The 22,982-nt window shown below is 45.7% G+C and overlaps 1 pseudogene; it reads right to left on the bottom strand.

Annotated features, from left to right (window-relative positions):
- Positions 1 to 21,062: 21,062 nt before the first annotated feature.
- Positions 21,063 to 21,508, bottom strand: LOC120845316 (annotated as a pseudogene).
- Positions 21,509 to 22,982: the final 1,474 nt, after the last annotated feature.

Here is a 22,982-nt window from a genome sequence, read left to right on the forward strand (position 1 = left end):
TGAAACACACTTGGTTCCTTCTACCGTGGGGACTACATCGTGACGCAGCAGCAGCATCTTTCTTACAGTCGCGGTATTTTGATGTCTGACCTTGTCACGTGACCTAGACTGTGGGCATGCACAGGCAGACGATATCGCACCCAGGTACCTGATCATGTCTTTCGGTACTTTTTGCTGTTATAGAGGCTTTCCAGCTGCTAATGCATGGACGTCGTGGTGGGCAGACAAATCCGTGACATCATTATATCGCATGAATACATCTTACAAAGGTTGTTCACCCCCCCCTGTTGAGACATTGTGGGCGCGCCCGGCTTTTCCGAATCTGTAAGACAGGAAGTACGCGCACTAGATTGCGAAGAGGCACCACGGTCACACGGATTTAAACTAATGGCGGCGAAGAATGGTAAATGAATGCTTGTGCGCAGCAGGGATATGGGATTTTTTAACCAGGCTTCAATAATTTCTAATTTGAAGTATAAGTGCTAAAAGGAATTACCTTACTGCTTTGTTTTTAATCGGAGATTAGGTAAGTGTTCAAATAAAAGTTTCATCTAGGTGGCGCAAGCCGCCGCCTCACTGAAATGATGCAAGCCCATTTAAACCATTTATTCAGTCACGGGGCCGGCGCATTCCATGAGCTAGAGCAAAACGTCCTGCCCTTACAGCGAAAGTTCAAGTTATGGTTCATTATACTTGTCTCAATTTTGTCCTCAGCAAAAAATGTTGACTACTGTCTAAAGTGAGTTTTTGTTTTTAATCGGAGATTAGGTAAGTGTTCAAATAAAAGTTTCGTCTAGGTGGCGCAAGCCGCCGCCTCACTGAAATGATGCAAGCCCATTTAAACCATTTACCCAGTCATGGGGTCGGCGCATTCCATGAGCTAGAGCAAAACGTCCTGCCCTTACAGCGAAAGTTCAAGTTATGGTTCATTATACTTGTCTCAATTTTGTCCTCAGCAAAAAATGTTGACTCCTGTCTGAAGTGAGTTTTTGTTTTTAATCGGAGATTAGGTAAGTGTTCAAATAAAAGTTTCATCTAGGTGGCGCAAGCCGCCGCCTCACTGAAATGATGCAAGCCCATTTAAACCATTTACCCAGTCACGGGGCCGGCGCATTCCATGAGCTAGAGCAAAACGTCCTGCCCTTACAGCGAAAGTTCAAGTTATGGTTCATTATACTTGTCTCAATTTTGTCCTCAGCAAAAAATGTTGACTCCTGTCTGAAGTGAGTTCTTGTTTTTAATCGGAGATTAGGTAAGTGTTCAAATAAAAGTTTCGTCTAGGTGGCGCAAGCCGCCGCCTCACTGAAATGATGCAAGCCCATTTAAACCATTTACCCAGTCATGGGGTCGGCGCATTCCATGAGCTAGAGCAAAACGTCCTGCCCTTACAGCGAAAGTTCAAGTTATGGTTCATTATACTTGTCTCAATTTTGTCCTCAGCAAAAAATGTTGACTCCTGTCTGAAGTGAGTTTTTGTTTTTAATCGGAGATTAGATAAGTGTTCAAATAAAAGTTTCATCTAGGTGGCGCAAGCCGCCTCCTCACTGAAATGATGCAAGCCCATTTAAACCATTTACCCAGTCATGGGGTCGGCGCATTCCATGAGCTAGAGCAAAACGTCCTGCCCTTACAGCGAAAGTTCAAGTTATGGTTCATTATACTTGTCTCAATTTTGTCCTGAGCAAAAAATGTTGACTCCTGTCTGAAGTGAGTTCTTGTTTTTAATCGGAGATTAGGTAAGTGTTCAAGTAAAAGTTTCGTCTAGGTGGCGCAAGCCGCCTCCTCACTGAAATGATGCAAGCCCATTTAAACCATTTACCCAGTCATGGGGTCGGCGCATTCCATGAGCTAGAGCAAAACGTCCTGCCCTTACAGCGAAAGTTCAAGTTATGGTTCATTATACTTGTCTCAATTTTGTCCTGAGCAAAAAATGTTGACTCCTGTCTGAAGTGAGTTCTTGTTTTTAATCGGAGATTAGGTAAGTGTTCGAATAAAAGTTTCGTCTAGGTGGCGCAAGCCGCCTCCTCACTGAAATGATGCAAGCCCATTTAAACCATTTACCCAGTCATGGGGTCGGCGCATTCCATGAGCTAGAGCAAAACGTCCTGCCCTTACAGCGAAAGTTCAAGTTATGGTTCATTATACTTGTCTCAATTTTGTCCTCAGCAAAAAATGTTGACTCCTGTCTGAAGTGAGTTCTTGTTTTTAATCGGAGATTAGGTAAGTGTTCGAATAAAAGTTTCGTCTAGGTGGCGCAAGCCGCCTCCTCACTGAAATGATGCAAGCCCATTTAAACCATTTACCCAGTCATGGGGTCGGCGCATTCCATGAGCTAGAGCAAAACGTCCTGCCCTTACAGCGAAAGTTCAAGTTATGGTTCATTATACTTGTCTCAATTTTGTCCTCAGCAAAAAATGTTGACTCCTGTCTGAAGTGAGTTCTTGTTTTTAATCGGAGATTAGGTAAGTGTTCGAATAAAAGTTTCGTCTAGGTGGCGCAAGCCGCCTCCTCACTGAAATGATGCAAGCCCATTTAAACCATTTACCCAGTCATGGGGTCGGCGCATTCCATGAGCTAGAGCAAAACGTCCTGCCCTTACAGCGAAAGTTCAAGTTATGGTTCATTATACTTGTCTCAATTTTGTCCTCAGCAAAAAATGTTGACTCCTGTCTGAAGTGAGTTCTTGTTTTTAATCGGAGATTAGGTAAGTGTTCGAATAAAAGTTTCGTTTAGGTGGCGCAAGCCGCCTCCTCACTGAAATGATGCAAGCCCATTTAAACCATTTACCCAGTCATGGGGTCGGCGCATTCCATGAGCTAGAGCAAAACGTCCTGCCCTTACAGCGAAAGTTCAAGTTATGGTTCATTATACTTGTCTCAATTTTGTCCTCAGCAAAAAATGTTGACTCCTGTCTGAAGTGAGTTCTTGTTTTTAATCGGAGATTAGGTAAGTGTTCGAATAAAAGTTTCGTCTAGGTGGCGCAAGCCGCCTCCTCACTGAAATGATGCAAGCCCATTTAAACCATTTACCCAGTCATGGGGTCGGCGCATTCCATGAGCTAGAGCAAAACGTCCTGCCCTTACAGCGAAAGTTCAAGTTATGGTTCATTATACTTGTCTCAATTTTGTCCTCAGCAAAAAATGTTGACTCCTGTCTGAAGTGAGTTCTTGTTTTTAATCGGAGATTAGGTAAGTGTTCGAATAAAAGTTTCGTCTAGGTGGCGCAAGCCGCCTCCTCACTGAAATGATGCAAGCCCATTTAAACCATTTACCCAGTCATGGGGTCGGCGCATTCCATGAGCTAGAGCAAAACGTCCTGCCCTTACAGCGAAAGTTCAAGTTATGGTTCATTATACTTGTCTCAATTTTGTCCTCAGCAAAAAATGTTGACTCCTGTCTGAAGTGAGTTCTTGTTTTTAATCGGAGATTAGGTAAGTGTTCGAATAAAAGTTTCGTCTAGGTGGCGCAAGCCGCCTCCTCACTGAAATGATGCAAGCCCATTTAAACCATTTACCCAGTCATGGGGTCGGCGCATTCCATGAGCTAGAGCAAAACGTCCTGCCCTTACAGCGAAAGTTCAAGTTATGGTTCATTATACTTGTCTCAATTTTGTCCTCAGCAAAAAATGTTGACTCCTGTCTGAAGTGAGTTTTTGTTTTTAATCGGAGATTAGGTAAGTGTTCGAATAAAAGTTTCGTCTAGGTGGCGCAAGCCGCCTCCTCACTGAAATGATGCAAGCCCATTTAAACCATTTACCCAGTCATGGGGTCGGCGCATTCCATGAGCTAGAGCAAAACGTCCTGCCCTTACAGCGAAAGTTCAAGTTATGGTTCATTATACTTGTCTCAATTTTGTCCTCAGCAAAAAATGTTGACTCCTGTCTGAAGTGAGTTTTTGTTTTTAATCGGAGATTAGGTAAGTGTTCGAATAAAAGTTTCGTCTAGGTGGCGCAAGCCGCCTCCTCACTGAAATGATGCAAGCCCATTTAAACCATTTACCCAGTCATGGGGTCGGCGCATTCCATGAGCTAGAGCAAAACGTCCTGCCCTTACAGCGAAAGTTCAAGTTATGGTTCATTATACTTGTCTCAATTTTGTCCTCAGCAAAAAATGTTGACTCCTGTCTGAAGTGAGTTTTTGTTTTTAATCGGAGATTAGGTAAGTGTTCGAATAAAAGTTTCGTCTAGGTGGCGCAAGCCGCCTCCTCACTGAAATGATGCAAGCCCAATTAAACCATTTACCCAGTCATGGGGTCGGTGCATTCCATGAGCTAGAGCAAAACGTCCTGCCCTTACAGCGAAAGTTCAAGTTATGGTTCATTATACTTGTCTCAATTTTGTCCTCAGCAAAAAATGTTGACTCCTGTCTGAAGTGAGTTCTTGTTTTTAATCGGAGATTAGGTAAGTGTTCAAGTAAAAGTTTCGTCTAGGTGGCGCAAGCCGCCGCCTCACTGAAATGATGCAAGCCCATTTAAACCATTTACCCAGTCATGGGGTCGGCGCATTCCATGAGCTAGAGCAAAACGTCCTGCCCTTACAGCGAAAGTTCAAGTTATGGTTCATTATACTTGTCTCAATTTTGTCCTCAGCAAAAAATGTTGACTCCTGTCTGAAGTGAGTTTTTGTTTTTAATCGGAGATTAGGTAAGTGTTCGAATAAAAGTTTCGTCTAGGTGGCGCAAGCCGCCTCCTCACTGAAATGATGCAAGCCCATTTAAACCATTTACCCAGTCATGGGGTCGGCGCATTCCATGAGCTAGAGCAAAACGTCCTGCCCTTACAGCGAAAGTTCAAGTTATGGTTCATTATACTTGTCTCAATTTTGTCCTCAGCAAAAAATGTTGACTCCTGTCTGAAGTGAGTTTTTGTTTTTAATCGGAGATTAGGTAAGTGTTCAAGTAAAAGTTTCGTCTAGGTGGCGCAAGCCGCCGCCTCACTGAAATGATGCAAGCCCAATTAAACAATTTACCCAGTCATGGGGTCGGTGCATTCCATGAGCTAGAGCAAAACGTCCTGCCCTTACAGTGAAAGTTCAAGTTATGGTTCATTATACTTGTCTCAATTTTGTCCTGAGCAAAAAATGTTGACTCCTGTCTGAAGTGAGTTCTTGTTTTTAATCGGAGATTAGGTAAGTGTTCGAATAAAAGTTTCGTCTAGGTGGCGCAAGCCGCCTCCTCACTGAAATGATGCAAGCCCATTTAAACCATTTACCCAGTCATGGGGTCGGCGCATTCCATGAGCTAGAGCAAAACGTCCTGCCCTTACAGCGAAAGTTCAAGTTATGGTTCATTATACTTGTCTCAATTTTGTCCTCAGCAAAAAATGTTGACTCCTGTCTGAAGTGAGTTCTTGTTTTTAATCGGAGATTAGGTAAGTGTTCGAATAAAAGTTTCGTCTAGGTGGCGCAAGCCGCCTCCTCACTGAAATGATGCAAGCCCATTTAAACCATTTACCCAGTCATGGGGTCGGCGCATTCCATGAGCTAGAGCAAAACGTCCTGCCCTTACAGCGAAAGTTCAAGTTATGGTTCATTATACTTGTCTCAATTTTGTCCTCAGCAAAAAATGTTGACTCCTGTCTGAAGTGAGTTTTTGTTTTTAATCGGAGATTAGGTAAGTGTTCGAATAAAAGTTTCGTCTAGGTGGCGCAAGCCGCCTCCTCACTGAAATGATGCAAGCCCATTTAAACCATTTACCCAGTCATGGGGTCGGCGCATTCCATGAGCTAGAGCAAAACGTCCTGCCCTTACAGCGAAAGTTCAAGTTATGGTTCATTATACTTGTCTCAATTTTGTCCTCAGCAAAAAATGTTGACTCCTGTCTGAAGTGAGTTTTTGTTTTTAATCGGAGATTAGGTAAGTGTTCGAATAAAAGTTTCGTCTAGGTGGCGCAAGCCGCCTCCTCACTGAAATGATGCAAGCCCATTTAAACCATTTACCCAGTCATGGGGTCGGCGCATTCCATGAGCTAGAGCAAAACGTCCTGCCCTTACAGCGAAAGTTCAAGTTATGGTTCATTATACTTGTCTCAATTTTGTCCTCAGCAAAAAATGTTGACTCCTGTCTGAAGTGAGTTTTTGTTTTTAATCGGAGATTAGGTAAGTGTTCGAATAAAAGTTTCGTCTAGGTGGCGCAAGCCGCCTCCTCACTGAAATGATGCAAGCCCATTTAAACCATTTACCCAGTCATGGGGTCGGCGCATTCCATGAGCTAGAGCAAAACGTCCTGCCCTTACAGCGAAAGTTCAAGTTATGGTTCATTATACTTGTCTCAATTTTGTCCTCAGCAAAAAATGTTGACTCCTGTCTGAAGTGAGTTTTTGTTTTTAATCGGAGATTAGGTAAGTGTTCGAATAAAAGTTTCGTCTAGGTGGCGCAAGCCGCCTCCTCACTGAAATGATGCAAGCCCAATTAAACCATTTACCCAGTCATGGGGTCGGTGCATTCCATGAGCTAGAGCAAAACGTCCTGCCCTTACAGCGAAAGTTCAAGTTATGGTTCATTATACTTGTCTCAATTTTGTCCTCAGCAAAAAATGTTGACTCCTGTCTGAAGTGAGTTCTTGTTTTTAATCGGAGATTAGGTAAGTGTTCAAGTAAAAGTTTCGTCTAGGTGGCGCAAGCCGCCGCCTCACTGAAATGATGCAAGCCCATTTAAACCATTTACCCAGTCATGGGGTCGGCGCATTCCATGAGCTAGAGCAAAACGTCCTGCCCTTACAGCGAAAGTTCAAGTTATGGTTCATTATACTTGTCTCAATTTTGTCCTCAGCAAAAAATGTTGACTCCTGTCTGAAGTGAGTTTTTGTTTTTAATCGGAGATTAGGTAAGTGTTCGAATAAAAGTTTCGTCTAGGTGGCGCAAGCCGCCTCCTCACTGAAATGATGCAAGCCCATTTAAACCATTTACCCAGTCATGGGGTCGGCGCATTCCATGAGCTAGAGCAAAACGTCCTGCCCTTACAGCGAAAGTTCAAGTTATGGTTCATTATACTTGTCTCAATTTTGTCCTCAGCAAAAAATGTTGACTCCTGTCTGAAGTGAGTTTTTGTTTTTAATCGGAGATTAGGTAAGTGTTCAAGTAAAAGTTTCGTCTAGGTGGCGCAAGCCGCCGCCTCACTGAAATGATGCAAGCCCAATTAAACAATTTACCCAGTCATGGGGTCGGTGCATTCCATGAGCTAGAGCAAAACGTCCTGCCCTTACAGCGAAAGTTCAAGTTATGGTTCATTATACTTGTCTCAATTTTGTCCTCAGCAAAAAATGTTGACTCCTGTCTGAAGTGAGTTTTTGTTTTTAATCGGAGATTAGGTAAGTGTTCAAGTAAAAGTTTCGTCTAGGTGGCGCAAGCCGCCGCCTCACTGAAATGATGCAAGCCCAATTAAACCATTTACCCAGTCATGGGGTCGGCGCATTCCATGAGCTAGAGCAAAACGTCCTGCCCTTACAGCGAAAGTTCAAGTTATGGTTCATTATACTTGTCTCAATTTTGTCCTCAGCAAAAAATGTTGACTCCTGTCTGAAGTGAGTTTTTGTTTTTAATCGGAGATTAGGTAAGTGTTCAAGTAAAAGTTTCGTCTAGGTGGCGCAAGCCGCCGCCTCACTGAAATGATGCAAGCCCAATTAAACAATTTACCCAGTCATGGGGTCGGTGCATTCCATGAGCTAGAGCAAAACGTCCTGCCCTTACAGCGAAAGTTCAAGTTATGGTTCATTATACTTGTCTCAATTTTGTCCTCAGCAAAAAATGTTGACTCCTGTCTGAAGTGAGTTTTTGTTTTTAATCGGAGATTAGGTAAGTGTTCAAGTAAAAGTTTCGTCTAGGTGGCGCAAGCCGCCGCCTCACTGAAATGATGCAAGCCCAATTAAACCATTTACCCAGTCATGGGGTCGGCGCATTCCATGAGCTAGAGCAAAACGTCCTGCCCTTACAGCGAAAGTTCAAGTTATGGTTCATTATACTTGTCTCAATTTTGTCCTCAGCAAAAAATGTTGACTCCTGTCTGAAGTGAGTTTTTGTTTTTAATCGGAGATTAGGTAAGTGTTCAAGTAAAAGTTTCGTCTAGGTGGCGCAAGCCGCCGCCTCACTGAAATGATGCAAGCCCATTTAAACCATTTACCCAGTCATGGGGTCGGCGCATTCCATGAGCTAGAGCAAAACGTCCTGCCCTTACAGCGAAAGTTCAAGTTATGGTTCATTATACTTGTCTCAATTTTGTCCTCAGCAAAAAATGTTGACTCCTGTCTGAAGTGAGTTTTTGTTTTTAATCGGAGATTAGGTAAGTGTTCGAATAAAAGTTTCGTCTAGGTAGCGCAAGCCGCCTCCTCACTGAAATGATGCAAGCCCATTTAAACCATTTACCCAGTCATGGGGTCGGCGCATTCCATGAGCTAGAGCAAAACGTCCTGCCCTTACAGCGAAAGTTCAAGTTATGGTTCATTATACTTGTCTCAATTTTGTCCTCAGCAAAAAATGTTGACTCCTGTCTGAAGTGAGTTTTTGTTTTTAATCGGAGATTAGGTAAGTGTTCGAATAAAAGTTTCGTCTAGGTGGCGCAAGCCGCCTCCTCACTGAAATGATGCAAGCCCATTTAAACCATTTACCCAGTCATGGGGTCGGCGCATTCCATGAGCTAGAGCAAAACGTCCTGCCCTTACAGCGAAAGTTCAAGTTATGGTTCATTATACTTGTCTCAATTTTGTCCTCAGCAAAAAATGTTGACTCCTGTCTGAAGTGAGTTTTTGTTTTTAATCGGAGATTAGGTAAGTGTTCGAATAAAAGTTTCGTCTAGGTGGCGCAAGCCGCCTCCTCACTGAAATGATGCAAGCCCATTTAAACCATTTACCCAGTCATGGGGTCGGCGCATTCCATGAGCTAGAGCAAAACGTCCTGCCCTTACAGCGAAAGTTCAAGTTATGGTTCATTATACTTGTCTCAATTTTGTCCTCAGCAAAAAATGTTGACTCCTGTCTAAAGTGAGTTCTTTTTTTTTACATACTTTAGTGATTATAGGGCGTGTAATCGAGTAAATAAAAAATGTGTACTAAAAAAAAAAGTGTTTCTATACCCATTATTTACGTAGCGAAACACGTACAATTACCTAAACGGTGCGTCATCACGACAGAATAAACGTTTCCAAACGTTCCGGCAGTAAACCTTGAAACTGACACAGGGGCTCAGAATGGAAGTCAATATCTCGCAAAAAAAAAGTAACTTCTTTTTTCAACAACAACAAAAAAGTATCAGCGAGTTTTATATTTCAGACGATCAAGTTAAAGGCCTTCAGAACGAACCCCTTTATAAAATTCGGGAATTATGCCAGCGACCATTCGTTTATCGAAGTGTGCTCTTTGGACGACCCTTTACAGGAGTTCATTCTGTTCAGGACTTTAACGAGCCCGTCTGACAGCGGTGTTAGCTCCGGATGCGCCGAGCTCTAATCGCGTTTTGGATTGGCGTGTGGCAACGATGCAATTCGTGCTGCGTACGCAAACCGTCTGGATACGCTCTCCTAAAACTCGCTATTGGCTGCTCCCTGAGGCTCCCGGGAGGTTGGTTACTTTTAGATAAAGGGTTTTTAGGGAATCATTTTTGCACATCCGATACGGTACGATGGGCCCTCCGGTACATACTGCGCACGCGCACCACAGAAGAGTCGCATGTGCGCACCTCGTACTAGAGGGCCCATCGTGCGGTATAGGACGTGCAAACGCGGCTCCCTAAAACTCTCTTACCTCTTTCCGTCGGCTTTACTCTAATCACTAACAGATAAAAGAAAAAGAAAACGCCGGTCCTATGTTTTTATAGTTGCACCTCCTCCTTCGAATTTGGTTCTCAGGCTTGGGCGTTGATATCGGCTATTGCCGCAATCTAATTGGTCGCTGAGCAATAATTATATGCACGGAACTCGCCCCGCCCTGCGTTCCTTAAGCTCTCAGTGGCGGTGTTGTAATCGATGCGACTGGACGCCATCAAATCTCCCGGGTTCTTTTTTTTTTTTTTTGCTCTTGTCTATTTGATTACAGGGCTCAAATATCGGTTAGAACTATAAGCTACGGTGGTATTTATATACTCGTAACCAGTGACCATAGCGGGTATTTTATCCAGTGTTGGGCAAGATACTCGACAAAATATTTGGGATAAGTTGCTAAATACCTGCTTCAATAAGGTATTCAAATACTACTCACGTTACTTCCCAATAGAACATCATGAGTAGAGTACAAATACCAAGAAATGTACTTCAATTACTTTCGAACATACTTCTGTATTGGTACATTGTGTCGATTTCGGCGACATGAGTTTTTATTCGTAATCGACAGAAGCGGACAAAACAAAATCGTAGTGTTATTCAATGCAGTCCCAGTACAAGGAGTAGCCTCTATGGTGTTGTATGCTGACTGTTAGTTTTACTAGTTGTACTTCTTCTTCTTTTATGTTGTTTCCTCTATTCTTTCTCGTTATGTTTACTCAAGAATAAAAGCACTCTGGTATCGGCACCGCAGCGTTCAGTCGCACATTCCCGACCTGCCGGGTCCACCGATTACACCACACCTGGTGCATCTTACACGATGAGATATTTGACACTCAAGAACACATCTTTTGGTGGTTTTCTAATGCACACTTTGAGCAAAACGCTTTAATTAGCGCTATACTCAATATATCCGGAGGTTAAATCGAATTTTGAACACGCAAATGATCGAGGTCGCCGTGCCTTCCTCGGGCAGGTTACTCAAACGCTGGATGCGAGATGACGGAACATCAGAAAGCGAGGCTCAAGGGGAGACGAAGAAGCGGTTGTCGTTTTCTTTATTTATTCCTGATGCCTGGCTGTGAAGCCCGTATAGCAGGGAGCATAACTTTGCGAGGACTCTTTGTTTGCATTTTTGAAAGGTCATTCTGTTTGTACCTTGTTTCCCGTCTGGTTGTTACAACATTGTATCCTACTGAACTTTCGGGTTCTCTCCTGTCCCCACAGTGTTCTCGATATGTCAGACTGGAGGAAAACCTGACGTTCTTGCCGTAGCGAGAACAAATTTAACATTAAAAAAGAAGGCATTAAATATTCTATTGGTTACCACTCCCATTTCATTCTATTTCATTCTTTTTTTTCTGTTAGTATTTTGAGGCAGCCAATTTGGCCCTGGCTTATTTTCTGTTTTATGTTCGGTCGTTTTCGCTTTGAATTTGCAATCGAATCAACTTCGCGCAAGGTAAAGGTGTGCTAACGGTCCATTTTAGAAAATCACCGGTTGAGGAGGTTCTGGTACGAAAATACGTGGCCACGCGCTCAAATGAGCGTGGGCACCCCTCCCTCGACTGCGCAAGTAAGCTCCGGCAGGCTCTATTGAACTCAGGTGACCTAGATCGGCCTCTACCGAAGTCTATTTTGTTCGTATTGTGGCATACCTTTTTGCCCCCAAGATAGCTTAGATCTCCCACGCTTCTTTCTAATCCGCGTATTGTTACATCCTCAAAATCCTGAAACCCCGTTTTCTGCCAGGCGGTGCCAGTTATTTCTAAAACGGCAAATTCTTAGGCCTCATTCACGCTGCCGTTTTTTCCCCCGTCCAGCCGGGAGCGCCGAGCGGCGTTCTCGCCGGGACAGAATAACTTCGGACCAGATTGGGCCCCAAATCGCTCCACCGGAGCATAAGTGCGCCGAAAGATGATGTTCACTAGAATGGAAAGTTGGGCGAGTTGGTATGAACTCATTTTGAAAAACAGCGCCTCGTCCTGTGTGTTCCTCCTTCTTGTCCGTGTGATATTCGCGGTGTTTTTCAAAAATATGATGTTCCACGTCTTCGTCGGCGGCGGGAGACGGGGGACGCCGGAGTACCGCCCCGACGCTGGAAGCCCAGTCCAAAAATCGGAAACTATCGCTAAATCTGGCGGATTTCCAAAAGTAGGGTAACCATAGGCATGGCTGTGGGAGGGGGTTTGACCATACCCTGCCCCAGCAACGGAGCCAACGAGGCTCCTTTCCGGGAAAGGAGCGGGACGACGCGAGTGTTACTTGATGTTTACGGCCCTGAAATAACGGGAATGCAGAAATTTGAATTTCCCGCTGAGCTGCTGCTCGAAATGGTGAGACCCTGTCGGATCATTTACTATAGCCGTAAACGTGGTTTCCAGTAAGAAACTACGGCGGTCGATCATGGGGGAAGAATTGTGGCATAACGAGTGATTGATGTGAAACGTCTCGCAGTGGGTCTTGTCGTTCTTGTTTTGAACAATACCCAGGCAGCACAAAACGTCGTGGAAACGTCGAGAAAAAGTCCCGGACGTCCGTGACGTCCCGCATGACTTCGATCACGTTTTTTCGATGTTGAGGTGACGTCCTTATATAACGTTCCATTAGAGTCCAATCAGTGACGTTGTGACGACGTTGTATTTCAACTCAAACGTCGTCAACGTTCCCACGACGTCGATGCACGACGTTCTCACAACGTCCAACGCTCACGTTTCTTTGACGTTGAACTGAAGTTCGTAAATGACGTTCCTTTGTCGTCCTGTCCGTCACGTGCTGGCGACGTCACGTTTCAACTTTAACGTCGTCATCGTCGCCACGACGTCAAGACAAGACGTTTTAGCAACGTAGAACACTCACGTTTCTTCGAAGTTATAATAAAGTCCAGGATGACATTACATTATTAACCCGTCAGTGACGTTTCAGCGACGTCGCGTTCACTCCTAAAGGTCGTAAACGTTATACAAGACGTGCTGGCAACGTCGACCACTCACGTTTTGTTCGACGTTTTTAGATTTTGCAGCTCCATCTCCAGCCGCAGAATCACTGTGGTCAAGGTGACAGTGCTCAAGAGCCGCAAACCAAACTTGATTTTTGAGAGGCTGAGGAATTTAATTATTTATACATTAATTTGCGTATTTCAAAATGCTATTGATTGCACATCGATGACGCTAGGGAGGGCATTTACAAAACTCAATGTACACGGAAGAAAAATAAATAATATGAAAGCATGTTGGGAATATCGTTTATTTTAGATGTGCTTGTTATAATTTTGGTTTGTTTAAAATATGGTTACGGGTTTAATTTGCGACAAGAACGTAGCGTCTAGAACGAATCGAATTGTGCAATTCTTGCATTTTGTATCACTACTGCGTGGTGCACGTTAAAGACCCCAGGCTAGCGGTTGTACTGCACTGGCTAAATTGCTCATATACAGCGAGTGACTCGTCGCAACTTTCAATGGCTGACCAACTACACGCTGTATAAATATCCCCTTAACCCAATTTGCTTTTTGCACGCGCGTTGTCGTCTTCCATGGGTCCTGGGCCCTGGCACGCGCCTCAGAGGCGCGGCTACACTATCCCCTCTCTAGGTGATTTCAGGCCTACATCCTTTCCTAGGAGCATCCATACTGCTTCACGACCACCCGAGATTGTTTTAAGGTTCGTCAATTTCTCTTCGTATTTTCTAACCCACGCTCACCTGCGCACAACCAAAAAATTCGCATCAACATCAGAGTTGCAGTATAGAGGTTTTTTGCGCGACACAGGGGACAATTACAAGCGAGTAGACACGGACAAGCGCTTGTCCGTGTCTACTCGCTTGTAATTGTCCCCTGTGTCGCGCAAAAAACCTCTATACTGCATCATGAACCAACTAGGCCAACAACAAGTTTTAATTGAACATCAGAGTTCATTCACAACACTAGGGTGCCTGCATGTCTGTTTGTCTGAGGGTGAAGACATCCATTGTTGCCCTGAATGCCCAGCGCGTGACGCTCTCGCGCACTCGGTGCGTGACTTGAGCGGTAAAATGGCGTCTATGCATTAGCCAAAGCTACGCGCTCGAGCTGAGTGACACCGGGTTGCGCGCACTTCAAAATGCATAAAAAAACGATTGGGCGGTAAAATGGCTGAGATGTCACCACTCAAGCAAAAGCGCGCGTGTGTATGAAGGCACTCTACACAACACCAACTTCCAGCGCCTTAGCGATTTCGGTAGATCGGGGCGCGAAGTCTTGTCACGTGACTGTTAGTACAGATCTGGCTTTCGTTGCCACTGGTGACGTACCGAAACGAAAATCACATGCCAGCACACACTATATCAGAGCACAACTTCACAGCACACTTGCGCATTTTTGGAGTTGACTCGAAAAAAATAAAATGCCCGGCAATGACGAAATCCGGTGGATACTGTCAAAGGTTTGTGGAAACCTGAACGGCCCAGATGACGGTCCAAAAAGCGTTCAAGTCCAGTCCGCACCTACGTGCCGGAAAAAAAAACACAAAAAAAGGAAAAAAAAAAAAAAAAAACAGCCGGCACGGCGCGAGAGAGAGGGGGAAAGGTAGGCAGAGGAGATGCCAGTGACAGCTCCATAGAGCCCCATGCGATGCGTCGGGAAACTAGGCAAGAAGAGGGCGAGAGAAAAGTGGGGGAAGATAGCGACGACGAACAATTGACAAGCGTAGGTTCCGGGTGCACGTATTTTCTCAGTCGTTCCCAAAATATTTCACTGAATGTTCTGTTCTTCGAATTCGCGCAGAGAGAACACCTCTGGGACCCGGTCAGCTTTTTCCGAAAGCCAGTCACTAGCACCGGCCGTCACGTCTACGGGTCTACGAGGCAGGCTGCTGTGTCGGCGTGGTTTTTTTTCGAGTCTGCACACAGCGTAAGTGCTGCGGTTGGATGAGTCGTTGAAGTCGCCCTTATGAAGAAGTCGGTGATTGCCAAAAACGCCGTCGTATTCAGTCACGACTCGAGGACCTTTTTCAAGGCCATAACGCTTCACGCGTTGAATCGTACTACTGCTCGGATCAAGGTGACTGTGAGGATATGAATGACGCCCCCAAGAAAAGGAAGTGGCAGTGCACATAACGGCGCGTCAAGTCCAGTCTCCGATCAAGACCCTTCAGACGCCTCCGACGGTCCCAATCAAGAACGCCCAGCGGACGCGATCCCCCTTCTGAAACCATTCCCGTACACGCAGCGAGAGTACCAGCTATGTGCGATGGGGCGGCTAAAGCACGCGCGTCAGCACATTAATCAGAAGCAGAACGAGGTAAGAACATTCCGTGCTGCGTGACATCGTCTCTTGTTTATTTATTTACGTGAATTTGTTGGTTCTTTTATATTTTTGAGGCTGGCACATCCAGGGACGTCTTTTGAAGCCGCTTCGTATTGCATCTCGTGTCTGAAAGTGCTCAAATAAAGAGTTCGTACCAAACCTGTGTTTTAGTTACTTCCTTCGTACTTGCATGATAGCAACTTGCCTTCGCAATAGTACTAAAAAATTACTTTTTTATAGGGGGGGGGGGGGGGGGGACACAACGTTTTCCCACGACGGCTAGGGAACGTAATTTGGAAGGGTTTCTCTACGTTCTGTGAACGTCGTTGGCAGTCCGGATGTCGTAAACACACGTATCAAAAACGTCGAAGGAGGACGCAACGCCCCACTAAAACGTGCATGTGACGTGCAACAAACGTCATTTGGAACGTCCCCTCGACCTTCTGTGCACCTTTTCTCGCGGACATTTAAAGGTTTCATCGACGTCGAAGGAAGGTAACGTCCGGACCTTCGACGTTTTACGACGTCACGTTACAGACGTCTTCGACGTTCTTTCGACGTTGTCTTCACGTTTCTGTGCTGCTTGGGTAGACAAATAAAATGTTTTCAAGCATGCGAGACCGTTATCGCCGACCTAAACGCAAGCTAAAAAAAACAAACTAGTTGTGGCGGCGCTGATCGACACCGATCGTCCGCTACATTTGGTGATTGGTAGTCACAAATAGGGGGCTACAATGTTGGTGGTAGAGATAGGGAAGTGAGAAATGGCGCATGAAATCATTGGGTTGTATCGGCTATACCGTTTAACAGGGTAAGGTTTGACGCAGGATTCGAATGGAGGTGCAGACATGTCCTGGGCTAGGTGACGCAAACTACCGCCAAGTATGGAGGGCGCAGCGACCAGCATCCATCTATCCATCATTGTAGCCACTGCGGCACCGCCGGCAGCTCCGTCGCCGCTGGTTTGGACCCTCCACCCTCCTCTCAACGTCCCGATTTCGGCACGGCGCCGACGGCGCTGGCGCCGGGACGGGGCGAGGAGCCGGCTGTGTTCAGTGAGGCCTCATTCACAAAGCTCTTTTCTCCCGTCCCGGCGGAAGCAGCGGGCGGCATTTCCGTCGGGGGAGAGGGTTTTCGGATCAGTTTGGGCTCCAAATCGCGCCGGCGGCCCCTAAAGTCACTGGATCGGGGGAAAGTAGCGCCAAGCTGAGGAACGGCGCGGAGCGGCGCGAGGTCGCCGCCATCTTGGTCCGAAGGAGGCGGCGCGTTTCGCGGTTGCATGGTTGCATGCTGCGCTTCGCTGGGAAGAATTGAGGGGGGTTCCGGGGTTTTCACGTGTGCCATTATTTTCTCGGACACTATGTCGCGTATTTTAGAACTATGGCCAGGCAAATTTAAACAGTTGTTCTACATGCGGGAAGAAACTAAGCCAAGTTGGCCAGAAATCGAGGGCTTCGATGCCAGCATCTTGCCTCACAAGACACCCTCACGGATTGCACTTCCACCAGCTCTTCGTATGTAGAACCGATAGTTTCTTCAAAAGGAGCCAGAAAAATATTACATTTATATATTATGGCATTAGTAGCGCTGTAAAACAAAGAACGAGCAGGCTGGCTAAAAGCGCGTGAGATCAGCGCGGTATTGGCTTTTCGTTTTAGCTCTTCCCGCTTTATTCTCACACAACGGAATATAAACCACTGCCGCTCCTGTCGATTTTTCCCGTCGATCTTATAAAAATTTTACAAAAACGATCTGCATATCAAATTACTCTGTAATGGCAAACCTCCGAGGTGCATCATGCTTAAATAACTGAAATGCTGCACGGCAGTGTGAAGTTGACTGCAGTGACAATCTTTAAAGTTTTGTGATTCCGGTGCAATTAGGAAGTCACTAAATTATTATTCCTATTACCCATTCATGTTCCCCAAGCTATGAAAGAAAAAGTGAAAACACAACTCAGAAGGAAAAATTAGATGTGTATTTATTTTGCTGCATTCAATGCTAAGAACGCCTCACGAATTCTGAACATTTCTAAAACAGCAGTAACACATCGTATATTGCACAAGCCACGATGACAAACACAGGCATAAAAAAAAAGTGATCATGACATGGCCACATATCAAAAAAAGTGAAAGCTGCTTACAACTCCCTGTAACGCCGAATTAGAGCGCAGCACTTGAGGAGGAGGGAAGGGCACTGCGGGGGGGCGAAACTAACCTTGGGGGTCACGTGACCCCCAATGCCGATGATGTCATCACTGAGGTCACTGATGACGTCATCATCGACGATCACGATGCGGGTACCGATGACGTCATTAGTGACGTCACTGATGACTTCTCCAGTGATGATGACGATGCGAATGTCGGTGACGTCATCAGTGACGTCGCTGATGACGTCATCAGTGATGACGATGACGATGCGGATGTCGGTAACGTCATCAGTGATGATGACGATGCGGATGCCGGTGACGTCATCAGTAATGATGACGATGACGATGCGGATGCCGGTGACGTCATCAGTGACGATGACGATGACGATGTGGATGCCAGTGACGACATCAGTGACGTCACTGATGACGTCATCAGTGATGATGACGATGACGATGCGGATGTCGGTAACATCATCAGTGATGATGACGATGACGATGCGGATGCCGGTGACGTCATCAGTGATGATGATGATGACGATGTGGATGCCGGTGACGTCATCAGTGATGATGACGTCATCAGTGATGATGACGATGACGATGTGGATGCCGGTGACGTCATCAGTGACGATGACGTCATTGGGGGTCACGCGACATCGGCGGGGGTCACGTGACCTCAGGGGGGTCACGTGATCACAGGGGATTCACGTGACTTCGGGGGGTCACGTGACCTCGGGGCGGTCACGTGCCCCCCACGAGGTCACGTGACCCCGGTGGGGGGCTCGCGCGGTGCATTATGGGACATTTCCCATGATGCACCGGGGTCACGTGACCTCGGGGGGTCACGTGCCCCCCCCCACGAGGTCACGTGACCCCGGTGGGGGCTCGCGCGGTGCATTATGGGACATTTCCCATGATGCACCGCACGGTTACGCCGACGGCGACGCCAACGGCGACGGCGACGCCGACGCCGCTCAAGCCGGAAACGGGCCCCTAAGAGCTCCGCTCTAAAAAAGGAAATATGGCAACAGGTACTTGACAGTGTGAATTCTGAGCATTTCTGGCACAGCAATAACACATCAGATACTGCACAAACCCAAACGACTAACACAAAGATAAAGAAAAATGTTATCATGAAATGACTGTGTATAAAAAAAGGAAACATGGAAAGAGATATGTTAACATGGGGAACAATTTCTCCAAAAAGTGACATGCTAGTACTTGCTTAATATTATGACAAGTAAAGATTAAAAATATCATGCAACTAGTTAAAGCTTCTCCTTTACTGGTATCACACATTTGCAAAATATCACATGCCCGAGAAGTTAGTAAGACTAGCTTAAGGCGCCGAACACAAATTCTGCGACTCCTCCAGAAAGTGACATCCACTACTTGCTTAATATTAGAATTAGATAAAAAAAAAAATCATACAACCAGCTAAAGCTTCACATTTACAAGTTTTACAACTTCCTAAAAATATCACATGTTCAAGGTGCTGGAAAGACTTTGTAGCCACCACCAAAAATAAATTCCTTTACTCCTTCATCCCACCTGAATAACACTGTTAACGCACAGCATTGACACACCCTCGCATTCCTATACTACGACTTCCACACCTGGTGTTGTTCTGCTTTGCAGCATACCGTTCATTGCTTTTCCGCAAAGCAAAGCGTAACCTCATTAGCAAGAAAGCATCCACTAGCTTCTGCGCCACCCCATGACATGTTGGGAGATGGTCACGTGAAAACTCGCACAGCGCTTGAGCAGACAAATTGGCAAGGTTAGCAGTTCCGTCTACAATGCTAGCTTCTTGTGAACGGAAGATCACCTCACACTTCTCAAGCATTGCAAAAACAGCTAACGACACCATACACAGTGGATTTTGTTCACTGGTGTCTCTGTAGGACTTGAACTCAGTTAGCGAAGCATTTTCTTTGTTTTCTGTGTCAGTCAGTGCCGATCTGCAAGTTTCACACAGCTTGTACTTGCCACAAACTGCCTTCACCGTGTATCCACAGAGGTAATGCAGTGATTGTTTGTCAGTGGACTGCAGTTCACCCATCGCCGCTTGGCTGTCGGAAAGGACATCGACCACCTGGGCGAGCATCTGGTCGTCATCGTCAGGAAGCTCCCATGCGGACTCAACTTGAATCGCTGCGGCGCCGTCCTGTTGCAGCACCTCCTCGCTTGGTGATTCTGCTTGGCGTTTCGAAATGAAATCTGCGAGGTATTCAGCGTCGTCCATCTCATAGTTCCCCGTCCTACAGGGCTGGAAGAACTGCGAGAGCGTGATTGTGCGCAAGGCAGTCTTGAACTGCAGAGGTCGGGGGGTTGCATTCTTTTGCCTTATCACGCTGAAAAGGTTTTCGAGGGCGTCTTGTGTCAGTCGGCTGAGGAACAGGTACTTAAAGTTGTTCTGCGTCAAGTACAGGTTCTGCAAAGACAGAGCTGCAGTAGTCGAAATCACGACGCCTGTCTGTACTGGCTTCCAAGAAGGGCTTTTGCCTGGCAGATGAATGGTCATCTTCTTGAACAGATCCAACACCTCGCTCAGGAACTCTACGGCATCATCATGTTTCCGAGAGTTGAGCTCACTCATAGCAAGGCTCTCGGTACGAGAGGTCATTAAGCGGAACCACTTATAAACTGTCTCGAGAAACCACGCCGTGGTGACTGCAGCAGGCGACATCTTGCCTTCTTTAACAAGCACTCGAATCGCTGACCCGGTGCTATGATTCAGGACAGCTAGGGCCGAAGACACACTCATTTTTTCGTAATGGTTCGGGTCTAGATGCTTGTCCTTGAGGTGCGGAGCACGCTTCAGTGCACTTGTCCCGTCCCTTTGGGCCACGTCCCGAACATAGCTGAGAGACACCTGCATATCGAAATGTTTTCATGATCATTATCCATCCCTATTAGGGCGAATAAAAGTATGCATGGGCATCTATACCCCCTTCTCCCGTATGCCAACCCCCAACATCCCCCCCCCCCGACTATCAGCATATAACCAGGATAAAGCTGTCTTTTCAATTTGCAAGGATTAGCCGCTAGTGATAATTGACGAGACAGAAAATTTACCTCGGACGTTGGGAGTTTGTTCCTCTCCACAATTTCATCTGGAATGGAGATGAGCTGTCCGCGTACCAGATGGCCTCGAAGGTTCTTCAGCACGTGCGGTGCGTCGGCTATGAAAAACAGCTGTCTGTCCGACCAATTGGCACACGGGTGGGCACACGAGACTGAGGTCTTGCCATGCTTCGTAGCACCAATGCCACAAATGCTCCAGATGGCCTGGTTCCCTGGGCCCATATCTGTGATGATTGCATCAATCCGAATTCCGATGAACTCGCACTCCTTGATCAAGGTGAAGATGAAGTTCCTCATCTCTAGCTTGCAGAATGACGTCCCTGAAAAAAAGTTTATTTTTAATGCCTACACCAGCAGTTGCTGTTTTATCAAATATTAGGGCGAATTTTTTTTCCTAAAAAGTAAAATCAAGGTTAATGCCTGTCTTTCAATCTGCCTGCCGGTCATATGTCAAGCATTTTAAAGTAGTTTTTTGCCTTTTTACATTATTTTCATTTTAATTCTAAAGTAGTTTCACTCAACATTTAACAATGAACCTAGCACCAGTTTATCTGCAGGATAGATGTCAATTTAGTTTGTGAAAAATGGCTCGCTACCTGTTACGTGGTATGCCACAGTCTGCTTCCAGCGTGAGGACATCCCACCAAGCATAAAGACCATAGCATGTGTTGCACGTCCATCGGTGCAGGTGGCCTTTGGGCCTAGTTTGGTGCTTAGCTTCCCGATGAGTCCTTTCACAGAAGGATCATAGTCCGTGCCTGCGGTGATCTGCATCTCATCAATCATGAGAGCTGCGTTCCGTTCCTCAGGTAGCATTGTAGAGACTTTGGCTTTGAGTGATGGAAAAAGTTCAGTCAGGATGCCTGGAATTCAAGTATATGCATAAACTATTAGAACTGGATGCAAATATTTTCTCAGAACTAAGAAAACAAATATAGAGAAGCACTGTACTATTTTTAATCTATAATAGGAAGCAGGACTGCAATAGGGGGAAAACTTACCAGGCCTAAACTTGACATGCTCTATCTTTCGCTGAAGTGTGCGGACACTGGGCAACGGCACAACATTCTCATTGATGCACATGTACCCTTTGTTGCCACATGCACAACGCAGCTTCATAGCCATCTGGACAGTAGCATCTGACCATTTTCCACCACGCATGCCATCTCTTCTGATGCACTCAACCTGAATAGAAATGAAAGCGACACAGAACACCTCATCTGAATTCATGAGTAACCACAATATTGACATGACCAAATATTTCAGCTTGCTTTGTTGTCTGAAACACAATCTCAATATGATTGCTCAGAACAATAAATTATGGCAAGCATTTCATCAGCATGAAACAATTAACCAGAATAGTTCTGTGCACTGGTGCGACATATAGTCACACTTGAATGGCACATAGACGGCTCCAATATCCCGGTTGCATGTGCAAACAAAACAACCTGCGAAGGTAGCTTAAACCTGTGCATTCGCTTGTGCTGAACACAACCTATAAGACTCCTTATGGAAATGAATATTCTGCCACTGGGGATTGCTAAAAAAACAAACACCATTTTCTTTCTGTCTTCGTGAATATGTGAATATAAGAGTTCATTCTGCACTTACTTGGTCATCCGCCAGGAGCATTCGAGGGTCACGGAGAAGATTTTCTTTGTCTTTCTGCAGCTTTCTTGCTAGTCTCTCTGAATTTTGAAGCTTTCTTTCAAGTTCCTTTATTCGTTCTTCATGAATGAGGCACGCTAAAACAAAAAAAACATGCATGTCTTAACATGTGAGGATAACTGCAGATTACATGCTAGAAGAGGTGGAAAAGGTCATGTCTATGCAATCGAGCCAAATAACAATCTTCTCTACCTTCCGTCACCGCAGGGGTGTGTCCATCCTCCATGGCCGGGCCCACAGTTTGCAGGTCTCCGTCACCTGCCAAGACAAACAACACGAGCTTAGTATTTTTGTATCAGGCGCATTGACGAAAGGAGCATTTGTCAGTCGTGTTCGAGTCTTAGGACAAACTTCCAGCAATTGGTGCCACAATGAAGGGAGTTTGGGACATCTCGATCGACTATTAATGGGGAAACTGCCTCTGGGAGCACATCATTTGTAGACATCAGAGTGAAAAAACTGAACCAAACTTTAGACAGCATGTCGTGTTTACTCTCCAACGTTTGGTGACCGAGTTATTGTCGGTTGGACTTCTTCCGAAGGCATTTAATTGTGCCGCACTAGGATGACAGGGGAAAACACGTGACCACAGGGAATCGCAGAGCTGATTTACACGACCAAATTCATCTAACACACCTTCCATTGTCGCAGAGGTGTGTCCGTCCTCCATGGCCGGGCCCACAGCGTGCAGGTCTCCGTCACCTGTCCAGACAAACAACACGAGCTTAGTATTTTTGTATCAGGCGCATTGATGAAAGGAGCATTTGTCAGTCGTGTTCGAGTCTTAGGACAAACTTCCAGCAATTGGTGCCACAATGAAGGGAGTTTGGGACATCTCGATCGACTATTAATGGGGAAACTGCCTCTGGGAGCACATCATTTGTAGACATTAGAGTGACAAAACTGAACCAAACTTTAGACAGCATGTCGTGTTTACTCTCCAACGTTTGGTGACCGAGATATTGTCGGTTGGACTTCTTCCGAAGGCATTTAATTGTGTCGCCCTAGGATGACAGGGGAAAACAGGTGACCACAGGGAATCGCAGAGCTGATTTAC

This window comes from Ixodes scapularis, unplaced genomic scaffold (genome assembly GCF_016920785.2).
Source record: "Ixodes scapularis isolate PalLabHiFi unplaced genomic scaffold, ASM1692078v2 PGA_scaffold0__279_contigs__length_252992795, whole genome shotgun sequence".
NCBI lineage: Eukaryota > Metazoa > Arthropoda > Arachnida > Ixodida > Ixodidae > Ixodes > Ixodes scapularis.